Below are 12,154 nucleotides of genomic sequence, written 5' to 3'. Positions count from 1 at the left end.
CTTTATGTCCTTTCATTGTATAGAGACTGAACTTGGGATTATGCTACTACATTTTTGGAGGTATTGTAATCACTTCACTTTCACTTCAAAAATGTCAATAAAACGCAAGGTCATATATGCAGGGCACAATGTAAAATTTGTAATAACACTGCGGCACAGCACACGGTGACACAACGAAATGTGACCATTATCCTTGGTGAGCAGCGGGGAGCAGTGTGGGGGAACGTTGCTCAGTGGCACCTTGGTGGGAACATCTATAGGGTGGTAGTAACCTAGCGGGTGACAGGCTCACCTATGGACCAGAAGACCACAAAATCCAGGGATCAAACCCCACTTAATACCATCGTGTCCCTGAGCAAGACACTTAACCCTAAGTGTCTCCAGGTCGACTGTCCCTGTATAGAGAAGAATAAGAAATAGTCAAACATTTACAACACATGTATTTCTTTACATCCTCCTGTGGATATAAAATAAATACGCGTGTATGGGGTGTGTGAATTGCTGCAGGTTCCATTGTAACGACACCAGAGAGCAGCGCCCTCGTCTGGGCGTAGCTGTAACGACACCACTCTGACCTCGCCATTCTACAACCCCATGTCTCATTTTCTCTCATTTCCGGCTCCGCATGAACAGATCGTAGAAAGTAGTCTTTTTTTCCCCACTTGCTGACTACGTACATTTTACAGTGAAAGGCATGTCACATGACTTCAGTCATTCTGCATTTATGCTTGTCTAGTAGGGCTTTTTAAGGATGAAATGAAAACTGAGAAAATAATAAAAAAAATTCACATATTCATTTATAAACAACATGTTACCTGATACATATATGTATATATACATATTTATTTCCCACATCTTTGGCTTTATATATAATTTATAATATATATTATATTATTATGTCTGATGGGTTGTCTGGAGTTTTCTTTCAGAGCTAAAAGAGCAAAAGACCAAAAATTCTAATAGTCCCATGCACTGAACCAGAGCTCCTTACAATCAGTAGTGACGGGGACAGTCCCCCTGGAGACACTCAGTTGTCTTCTGGTCCATAGGTGAGTCTGCTACTCGCTAGGCTACTACCACCCTATAGATACATTTACAGCTTTTACCAGACGCCCTTATCCAGAGCGACTTACAATCAGTAGTTACAGGGACAGTTCCCCCCCTGGACACACTCAGGGTAAAAATGTCTTGCTCAGGGACACAATGGTAGTACCCTGTGTCTTCTGGTTCATAGGCGACTGTGTTACCTACTAGGCTACTAGCACCCAACGGTACTCTATAGATGTTCCCTCTCATCACGACTGGTCTTTATTAATGTTGTATAAGAAGGTACGAGGTGTTCTCAACTACCATTCCTCACACACCATGTTTCTTGGTACCTTGTGTGCTACAAGTGTGTGTGATTCCTGAGATATGGTGGGAGAACCACCACTGAGACATTGCCTGCCATCTGCTTCTTTTTGTTAAAAAAGTGAGACAAAGTTATCATAAAAAGCTTGACAACACAGTACATTTAACATGGAATTCGAGTGATATGCGATACAAAATTAAGGTTATTAAGCTGAATATAGAACTAGGTGCAATGATGCTCGCGTGTCACATGAGGTTCACGTTCAAGATGGTCGCTGTCAACACAGACAAATAACGCGTATCTGAAGAACCAGAAACGTTCGCCCATCGCTCTCCATTCACTTGCGCGGCGTTGGCACGTTCGGATCCTGCGAACGGTGTTTGAATATCTGCAGCCAAGGAGCATGACGAGAACATGTCGCCACCGAGCACGGGTGCTAATGAGAGGTAACACCCTATCGGTGAAGGACAGATGGGGAGAGCGGGAGATTGGAGAGGAGGATGAGTATCGTGTTGATTAGGAATGCTTGCATCTCTGGGGCGATCTGTGAAGAGGTTGCAGAGTGCCGTCTGTGGTATTGATGCATTCTAGAATTTTGTCTTTGCTGTCATTAAATTAGCTGTATGCCTGTCGGAGGAAATTGTGTGAAATGAGATGCAGACAAAGCACCGTCCCCACACACTGCTCCCCGGGCGCCTGTCATGGCTGCCCACGGCTCACTCAGGGTAATGGTTAAATGCAGAGGACACATTTCACTGTGTGCACCGTGTGCTGCGCTGCTGTGTATCACAATGACAATCACTTCACTTTCCTTTAGGCCATCGACATGCAGAATGTTTTCTTCACCGTAGGTCAATACAGATGTCACGGTCGTTTGCCATGGCGAAGCAGGTGATCTGAAGCGATGACAAGACATGACAAGGAAGAAGGACGCATTCGCACGACGTCACGAAACAGGGGTTTAATCCATCATGACAGGACAGGGGAGGGGAGACATCCGGTAACATCTAACAATGACCCGACGGTGAACAGACACGAACAGGGCAGCTTTATACAATCAGACACAGGTGAACACGATCAGGAAACATTACACAGGACGAACGTGGAACTCCGGTCCGGATCCCCGACCCGGATCATGACACAGGCAAATCTCAAGGCGCATTTTTTCCAGCATTTGAGTATTACAGCTTCCCAATTCATGCAAAATGTTGCACCTACATTTCCAACCCATTCACTTTTTTCAAAAACGAAGACTTAAGTCATCAAAATGAAGTCGGACCTCTCGAGTTGTGACTTGAGTTCTCAACTGACGTGGCTTTAAGACCTCAGAACCCATTTCTGTTTCTAATTACTGCTTTAATGTCTGCAAAAGTCTGCATTTGTGGTCTGAAGTATAATATGCAAAGGCAAGGTTTGTGGGTAATTACACGGCGTCAACAAGCTCACATGCACAAAGTTCAAGCGCATGGACTCTGAAAATAATGTACCTGACACATGAGACAAGCCTATCATGTTTCCTGTTCCCAGAACAGTACTGAGCTCTCCAAAACACGTCCAAACTCCAAAGCTCTGAATGGAACACTCAAAGAGGTCTCCAATTTGCAATCAGGTCTGTCGCCGCCGCACAAGTCTTCAATGCAAACGACTAGCTACTAGTTCAAGGCGGGGAAGTCAGAGGTCTTTTTTTTCCTCAATCCCGCAACCCATCTGCCATTCGCTGCTTTGAACATGCAGACGCCAAGGAGAGAAAAAACAGCCCTTCATCTGCCAACCACGCCGGCCCAACGGGAAATCCGAAGTGTGATCGGTGGCGTCAGCGGCACGGCAGTATTGATCAGACTTCACACGGTGCGCTGCAGAGATGAAATGTGACTTTCAAGTGAGGTTTTTAATATGTCCGTGCACTTTTGTTAAAGGAGGGGGAGGAAAAAAAAAAAAGTCAAATAAATGAAAAACGGTCATGTTGCTTGGCAACCCAAGACAGACTGGCAGTGGTTGCAACAGTTGGGCGGGAACTCTGTGGAAAATCTGTGCAAGATTTTTCTTCTTTTCCTTTCTTCTTCTATGCTTTCAAATTCACAAGATCTCCGTAAATGTGAAGGTTTTCATTGGCTGCGAGTTCATCTTGTCGCCTCTAGATTCGTAAATGTATATGAAGCACGTGGTCCACAACAAAAGTCAAACCCGAACCCACTTCCTGGATTCCTGACAGGAACAATTTATCACTTTCAAGTAAAACAAAGACACACATTTAAAGGGGAAGACAGCAGTCAAGAACATCTGTTATTAGCATTAGCGCGTCTGTTATTAGCATTAACATTATCGTGTCTGTTAACAACATTAGCATTAGCGCATCTGTTATTAATATTAGCCATGCTAAGTGTTAGCATCAATGTAATCTTCTTTCCATTTATCGAGGTCGGGGTCTGGGGGAACCCAGTGTATATCCCATCTTTAATCGTAAGTGAAAAGCAAGCGTTAATTTGGGAGCCAACCCTCAATAAGACTTGACACCATGACGGTTTCTGGACTACTTCCACGTCATTGATTAGCTATATGCCTATATGTCTGGTATATAAATAAAAATGTCTTTCCTTCATCTGTCTGTCTACGGGAGGATAATCCTTCGCTTACGAGTCCACTTCCTTACCTGCTAGGCCAACGCTGCCTTTGCACTAATTAAGACGGGATTTTTTTTGGCCGCTGGGATACGAGGCGAGAGAGCGTGCAGCTTAATTGGATATGTAATTAGTGTTGGGGAGTGACGGCGCCTGGCCAGAGGGAGGGGCTAATTAACGAGCATGGGCTAATGGTCTCTGATTAGCATGTGGTGGCAGATGCCATGTACTGACAGCAAGTGAATTTATGAACGCGCGAGAAGTTTTTCCTCCATTACTGTTTTTTTTTTTGTATTTATTGAATTTAGTCAATAATAATTATCTTCAATACCAAACTTTATCCCTTTAATTGCAAAGATGTATCTCTGTTTGTGAAAAAGAATTTTCATTTCATTGCTACCGTGGGAGTGGGTATAATGATCATATTTTCAGTTTCAGACGTCGAGTTCCTGTACGTTCCATCAATTAACCACCTGAAATTAAATAATTCAAGAGTGTTACAAAGCATCTTGGAATTTAGCCGAATCAATTCCAGACCAGACATCAATATATATGTCTTTGCTCATGTGAGCTATTTAGACTTTTTTTTTTTTTTTGGGCTATTAAGTAATAGAATTTTGAATTGCAACTGAGCTTGTCATTGTTTTTATGCAACGTTGTTAGGGCCTGCTTTGGTACCAGCAAGCTCCAAATGCACTTGCTGTTGGGATTGGGAATGTTGTTGGCGTCAGACAACATCAGAAATAATTCATCTTTAATGAATACATGGGTCGTAGAGCAAGCAGCGATCGCAGAGGACGAGATCCGGCACAGGCAGGATTAGAAGAGATATTTCCAGAAAATGAACTGTTCAGATCAATTTTGCTTAAACGAAACCGCTTTTTATGCCCGACTCTGCTCACGCTGGCACAGGTGGCGAAAGAAGCTCAACACAATGTACAATTGGTCCCAGGTCCCCATAGTCCCCGTCTTTGAATGGTGAGTGGAGAAGTGCAGCGGCCAGTCGGAACAAGCCGTGTCAGCCGGGGACAGGGGACAGAAATGACTCTGCATTTTCTTGGCCATTCTCTCGCCTTTCTTTTCTGTTTACTCAACTACACCCCGCAACCCACCCATCCCTCCCCGGCCCACCCCCTCAGCACCACTCAAAAACAACCGGTTCCTTTCAGTGACATCCCAGAGAGTGAGCGGGGGAGAGAACGTTCTGGAACGGTCAGATGACTGAGCCATGTGCTTCCTGCATCCCTTTCTTTCCCCCAATGCCAGTTCCAGAGGCAGAAACGAGTCGCTCACAACTTCATTCTTATTTTTTTAGGATGTTACTTAGTCCAAAAACATCCCTTTCTGTTTCCCGCCCCGCCCCTTTGCCACTCTCCTTCGCCATTTATCTTAGTGCTGCTTTAGCTGTACTGCAGCCTTTCTTCTTCTTTCACTAAACGGGCCGATCTTGTGACGGAAAGCGAGGACTTCCCCGTTTTTACCAGGGGCAGGCACACACACACAAAGACTCCGTACAGTGCGCACTGAGAGGGTACAGAAGTCTGGGTTCTCTCATTAAAAAATGACAACATCTGAGACGCGCGGAACAATGCATGCGCCCTGAGCACGTTACGTAAAAGCCTCCCACCTCAGCTTCAAAGCTGCTCCGGTGCCAGAACAACGGCGCATTCCGCAGCTAGAACCTAAGGGTGCTTCTAGTACTTCTAGCGGAGGTGCTTCTACCCCCTTTATCAAAGGTCCGGGCTCTGCTTCACGTACAGCCGACTCAAGCAGGAACACCCTGACCTACATTTGGGTCCAAAGAAAGGCACAAACCGGAACCAGAACTGGAACCTTCAGCGCTCGACCAGAAAAGAAGAAATGTTAAAATGCAAATCCCAGTTTGCGCCATGTGTTTGAAGAGACACGCCCTTCTCTTGGCCTGCTACCATGCAGAAGGCTCTGATTGGTGATGTGCAGAACATCAGAACAGGACATATTCTTATCATCATTGTCATTTATGTTTTTTTTTTTCTCCAATGCTGATGTACAGTATAAACTATTCCCATTATGACAACACAATTCAGTACTTTAGGCCCATCTTATAAGTCATGTCAACTTACTGTATATGTAAATAAACTGCTATTTCAATTGAATTTTATGATATTTCATTGTTATGCAACGAAGAAAACATTTTAAGGTTTTAGGATCATTTAAAACGTCTGGATGTTAAATGTCTGTTTAACGGGAATCGTGTGAATATGCCTCATAAGTCAAATTACAATGAGAAATTCCAACCTAACCTACATTTCAACTGAGCTTTTTTTTACAGTGTAGTCTGTGTTCTGCTTCTACTTCTCCAAAGTTTCATGTTCGCTGTGTCTTGTGCTCCTGATGACCTTAATGTGTCCATCTGTGATTATTAGTATAAATGCATCCGTGCCGTGTTCCGTCCTCGTTCTGTGATTCGTCATTTTACTCCATGTTTTGTGTGGTCATGTCTGGTTTAAGATCTGTGTAAAGCATCCTCACGTTTTACTGTGCATATGACATATAAGTGACAGAAATAATGACACACCAACAGAAAGGGAAGTTAGTACCAACAGATAACTGACAATCCTCTCTTATTTGAACTATTTATGCAAATCCTGCTAGTTTGAAAATAGTGCTAGGCCACATGCTACGGTGTCAGATATTCACTCCAAATTTGCATACCAGGATCCAGATGGCACAACTAAGAACAGAAAATGGGACATTCAAATGCCACAGAAGACTTCCCTTCCTGTCTCGTAGCCACATCTTCGGTGTCACATGGCGCAGAAAATAAACAAAAAGGTCTTTGTCTGCGTCTCTAGAGGGGTTCAAATAGATTCATTAATGCCTCTATCTCTGAAATGGCATCTTCTATAGAGCTGTGATCTGGCCTAAAAACTTACGCCCAACACGGCCCGAGCCCGACAAGAGTCCGACTCGACCCGGCAGATAGAAAATTACTGACCTTTATAAAGCTTGGCTTTCTTTGCACACGCCACGAGCACTAGACTGGGAAAAATGAGCGGGGCAGTGGTGGTAATCCCGATCTGCCAAGGTGCCACTGAGCAAAGCACCGTCCCCACACACTACTCCCCGGGCGCCTGTCATGGCTGCCCACTGTTCACTGTTCAAATGCAGAGGACACAATTCACTGTGTTCAGCGTGTGCTGTGCTGCTGTGTATCGCAAGTGACAATCACTTCACTTTAAAACATAATCGCCAGAGGCTAGCCTCTGTTCCACGATATTTAAAACGCACAACCTGGTGACGGTGGCCAAGATTTGCACATCAAGTTAACATTTTGTTAAAAACACATTTAATAAAACAAATTAACAACATGCGAACCACTTTTACCAACCATTGATACAAATTTTAAGCGGAAAGGAGATGGAGAGGATAGGTACTATAGGCCAGAAGTTTGTGTTTACTGACCGATCATTTACTGCACGAGCTTGACCTGACGTGACCCGATTCGACCCAACATTCATAGCCAGAGGTGTTTCTCTCCGGGTCGGAATAACTGCTATAATTCAGCCGGAAAGAGTGCCTTCCCGTCCGAAAGCCGTTGGTTTTGGGTAAGCTCTGGCAGAGAGGGATCGTGTTTGACGGACAGGCTGCCCGTTCTTCGATTACCGCGTCGGGTTGCAGGCGAAAGGCCGGAACGTTGGCGATCGCCTTCTCCCTGGGAACTGAGAGCGGGCCCGGGCCGGATATGGAATTTCATGACGGCCACGGACCCGTCTCGTAACCTCCTTAAGGACGTGGCACTGCCCCCTAGGAGACCCTGTGTACTGCACTGTAACGGACCAGACCGACTGAGGTGTCTGGTGCACCTTCAAATAAGCAAAACATTAAGGGACCCCCGAGATGTCTCTGGTACTCCGGGCCCGTCTTCTTCTGACCATGTTTGCCGAGTTCTGTGCTCTTGATGACCTGATTGTGTTTGTCTGTGATTACTAGTATAAGAGCATCCTTGCTGTGTCCTGTCTTCGTTGTCCCAGTATGTTTAATTATGTCTGGTCATGAGATGTGGAGTGGAGATTCCGCAATGTGTGTACATATGGTGTTAGGAGTGTAGACACCTGGGGGTATAACTTATTTTTCTGGGATCAGGGCAATCATGCCTACAAGCTCCTCCCCTTTTAAACTTTGGATTACAAAAACATCAATACAGTTTGTCTCCTTTAATAACACGGACCAATAAAAAGGGCCGGGCTGGTAGTTTGAAAGTGAAATGTCATTGTGGAACACTGGGGACACGGTGAAACGTGTCCTCTGCATTTAACCCATCTCCCTTGGTGAGCAGTGGCCTGGGGAGCAGTGTGTGGGGACGGTGCTTTGCTCTGTGGCCCCTCAGTGGCACCTTGGCGGATCGGGATTCGAACCGGCAACCTTCTGATTACGGGGCCGCTTCCTTAACCGCCAGGCCTCAGATCACCTCTGTAAACCAGTAAACTTGACATATGCCACATGTCATCCCTCCCTAATCATACTAACCTCCGCCACGTGACTCCGGTTGATGGTTCGCGTCTCTCATCCCACCCGGTCGAGCACGTGGTGCCGTCCGGCACCCAGGAATGTGGAATGTGCGCGGCGACAGCGGCCGCGGGGACGAAGGAGGGCGCGAATTCGCAAACCGGACAGCGCGGTGACATCAGGGCTGAAAAATGCGCGCGTCCGCGAGCGAGCGTGCGCGCGTGCGTGCGTGCGTGCGTGCGTGTGTGTGTGTGTGTGTGTGTGTGTGTGTGTGTGCGCTGTGACGGGGAAAGAGGGGAGGGGGCAGAGCGGAAAAAGGCGTTTCCGTCCTCAGACCGGCGAGACGGCGACGTCCCGGGGAACCGACGCGGCGCGAGCGCATCGCACCTTACGTCCGCGCGCAGATACGTGATTTGTTACGGTTTATCGATCACGTCGGATTCCATCACAGTTACGTTACTTCGACGTCACGGCGGCTGGCAGCGGGACGGAGACTGTTGGTACGTGCGGAGCACTCGTCTCCGCTTCTAAACAAAATACTCATATATACACACATATATCTATATATATATATATATATACATAAATATATACATGTCAATTCAATAGTTCTAATAATACAAAAAAAAAATTAAAAGCGGGATTTCCGTGAAGCATCTCCAGCCAGGAGCAACTCGTCCTCAGCGTCCGGAGTAAGTAGCGATTCGGGCTTTTCCTGCTCTCATCCTACATTACACATGCATTATTACTGTTAATAATCATGATAATGATAATAATTTCTCGGCCCTGGACCGAAAGCGCAAAAAAAAATGGACAAATAAAAAGCCTCGTGTGGTTTTCATCTGGCGAGGTTGGGGACGCTGGGGGGGGTCGTTTCTTTCATACATCTGGAACATTCCGGAGCACTGCTGACGACACTTTGGGACCTTCTTGGATGATGAGTCTGACCTGTGACCCGTAAAGCAGTCAGTATCAGTATGTGTGTGTGTGTTGGGTTAAAATGTCCCCACAAAACGCACGAATGGTGTGATGCTGGGTCCCCACCAGGACCAATCTCAATAGCCTTGGTTGCTGAGGTTGAGTTCAGATGGAGTTCTCCGTAGAAGTAGTTACGCATCTATAATACAGACAATACACCTTCGTTACTGGTAGCGTCGCACGGGTTTGTGAGGGTGCGTGGTCTTCATGCCACGAAAACCTGACGTTTTGTCCGAATCGGGACATTTTTTAGCAGTCCCCACCAGGACCAATCTCAATAGCCTTGGTTGCTGAGGATAAGTTTAGATGTAGTTCTCTGTAGAAGTAGGTACACATCTATAATACAGACATTACACCGTCGTTTCCTGGTAGCGTTGCACGGGTTCGTCGAGGGTTCGTGGGGTTAATGCCACGAAAACCTGACATTTTGTCAGAATCGGGACATTTTTTAGCAGTCCCCACCAGGACCAATCTCAATAGCCTTGGTTGCTGAGGATAAGTTTAGATGTAGTTCTCCGTAGAAGTAGTTAAGCATCTATAATACAGAAATTACACCGTCATTGCTGGTATAGTCGCATGGGTTCCTGAGGGTGCGTGGTGTTTATGCCATTTTGTCCGAGTCGGGACATTTTGAAGCCATCTCCACTTGGACCTACTTTCAATGCTCGGTTTGATTGCTGAGGTTTATTTTTATGACAAGTGTTCATCTGGATTATTCTTATTCTGGTGTAATTAGCTCGTGCGTTAAAAATGTTAAACGCTCGAACTATTAGGACGTTTTTAGCACTGACGTGTAACACAGTTGTCGGCATTCTGTAAAAAACGAATATACGTATTTTTGGCGAGGCCAGTTGGACTTCCTCTGTTCCCACTTCCTGCCTCGGCCCGATGTGTGTTAGCGGGCAGCCTGTTCTAAGCCGAGGAAAGTGGGAATTTTCTTTCTCTGCTATGGTGTGTGTGTGTGTGTGTGTGTGTGTGTTGCTCCGTTGTCTGGAACAGATGGGTTTCAGATCTGGACCAGATATTTAATACCGAGAGCGTGAGGCATTACGTCAGATTCCGTTTAGCGTGCGTGCGTGTGTGTGTTTTGGCCGAGGTACACGTCCATGCATCATCCGGCCCATCCGGACGCCACTTAATCCCGGCGGGAGCGCGGGGCAAGGTCAGGAGGCCGGGCCGCTAACGTTAGCGCCGCGCGGCGGGCCAATCGAACGAGGGTCGCGTGCCAGGTCGGGGCGGGCCGGATTTAAAAGCGGATCTGCTGGACCAGCAGTCCTGCCCCAGTCCCGGAACGGGCCAGGACCCACGCTCGCGTAGTCCTGCCCGACCAATTGAAGCGTCTCGCTCGCGGTAATGTGATTCGATGGAGGGATGACCGAATGAGCCCAAACGAAGGTGTGACTGTGTGTGTGTTGTTTAGATGTCTCATTGTTTGTGACATTACAGTTGACCGAAAAAGAAGACAAAAAGACGTGTGTGTGTGTGCAAAAGTTACGACTGCAACTGGCCACGTATCGTATTCTTTTATTAACTACGGCTTGCGTCGTGCCTCCGCCCCTCCTGCTCTGTCGTTTTCCTGCTTCCCGTCCTTACTTTTGCCCACCGAGCTGTGAAATCGGCACGGGCCCCGCGTACCACCGAAAGGCGCCCTTTGACCCCCTCTGTGCAGGAAGAGAAGGATTCTCCAGACAATCTTACAACCACCGACTGAGTGCGAAAGTTCTAATGAACCTTGCAAAGAAAATGTTCGCACAAGGTCTCTGAATAAACGGTTGTTGTTATCGTGGCAATTCACATGTTCATCGCCTGTTATGTCCCCATTCCCAGCGGCAGTGCGATTTCCAGCACGATCGGTGTGCTGCGGTTGCCATGGCGATATGCCACCGTGCATCTGTACTCCGGCGTGATGTAATGCTCCGATCGCGCTCCCGCTCGTGACTCGCCCGCTCGCTCCCCGGCTCGGTCGGGGCGAGCGTACGCAGTCGGCCCGTTCAGTGTGGCGTGCGGCGGCAAATGGGGGGAAGAGCGCTGTGATTGAGGGGAAGTGGCTGGGAGCTCTGTGCTCGCCGGACTGGTGCAACAGCCACTTCCTCTTTCTTTTTTGGTGGGAAAAAAGAAGCGCAAGATCGATTAAATAAGGCTTGGTAACCAGCCAACAAAATATCGTAACGATTCGAAAATGGGTGGTAGTAGCCTAGCTGTGAACCAGAAGACCCAGGTTCAAATTCCACTTACTACCATCGTGTCCCTGAGCAAGACACTTAACCCTGAGTGTCTCCATGGGGGGACTGTCCCTGTAACTACTGATTGTAAGTCGCTCTGCATAAGGGCGTCTGGTAAAGTCTGTAAATGTAAAATTTAAAAATGTTGATTTATTTGTTCGATTTTGTGCAAAATATAACTTGTCCAGACTGCGACTAAATTGCATTTTGTAATTTTCTTGAAAAGCTGTTGATATTGAGCTGGTTCGTCTTCCCTCTCCGAATGTCTCCATCTCGCGTGCTTCCCGCAAATTTTGTTTTAGCCCCTTGCACGTTTATATAGATTTTTAGCTGATTCATCATCACCGCCCTAGTCATGCAGTTTAGGTGTAAGTGCGTGTGCTACTTTTACGACCAAATTCGTCTATTTTGCGGTCATAATCCGACAAAGTAACATTCGATTGATTCGGTTATTACAATATGACAAAATTACTGGTGTCAATGGCGGTTCCACGGCG

At 46.7% G+C, this 12,154-nt stretch overlaps 1 protein-coding gene and 1 long non-coding RNA gene across 5 annotated transcripts in view; both read left to right on the top strand.

The window, feature by feature from the left end:
• Positions 1–2,757: 2,757 nt before the first annotated feature.
• LOC114794239 (uncharacterized) lies at positions 2,758–3,950 on the top strand. Its single transcript, XR_003750326.1, has 2 exons — positions 2,758–2,960; positions 3,086–3,950. It is a non-coding gene; the product is annotated as an uncharacterized LOC114794239 (long non-coding RNA).
• A 4,815-nt stretch (positions 3,951–8,765) lies between these two features.
• Positions 8,766–12,154, top strand: part of pea15 (proliferation and apoptosis adaptor protein 15) — a 36,400-nt gene continuing 33,011 nt past the window's right edge. The window contains exons 1-2 of one of the 4 annotated variants that reach the window (XM_028986498.1): positions 8,770–8,957; positions 9,096–9,149. The gene's annotated coding sequence lies outside the window, so the exon portion shown is untranslated. Of the gene's footprint in view, positions 9,150–10,689; positions 10,831–12,154 lie in introns of those variants that run through there. The other 3 variants (XM_028986514.1, XR_003750307.1, XM_028986506.1) reach the window with 3 other exon arrangements.

The sequence above is a fragment of the Denticeps clupeoides genome, chromosome 1, assembly GCF_900700375.1.
Source record: "Denticeps clupeoides chromosome 1, fDenClu1.1, whole genome shotgun sequence".
In the NCBI taxonomy this organism is placed as follows: domain Eukaryota; kingdom Metazoa; phylum Chordata; class Actinopteri; order Clupeiformes; family Denticipitidae; genus Denticeps; species Denticeps clupeoides.
This window is presented reverse-complemented; position numbering and strand designations above follow the sequence as displayed.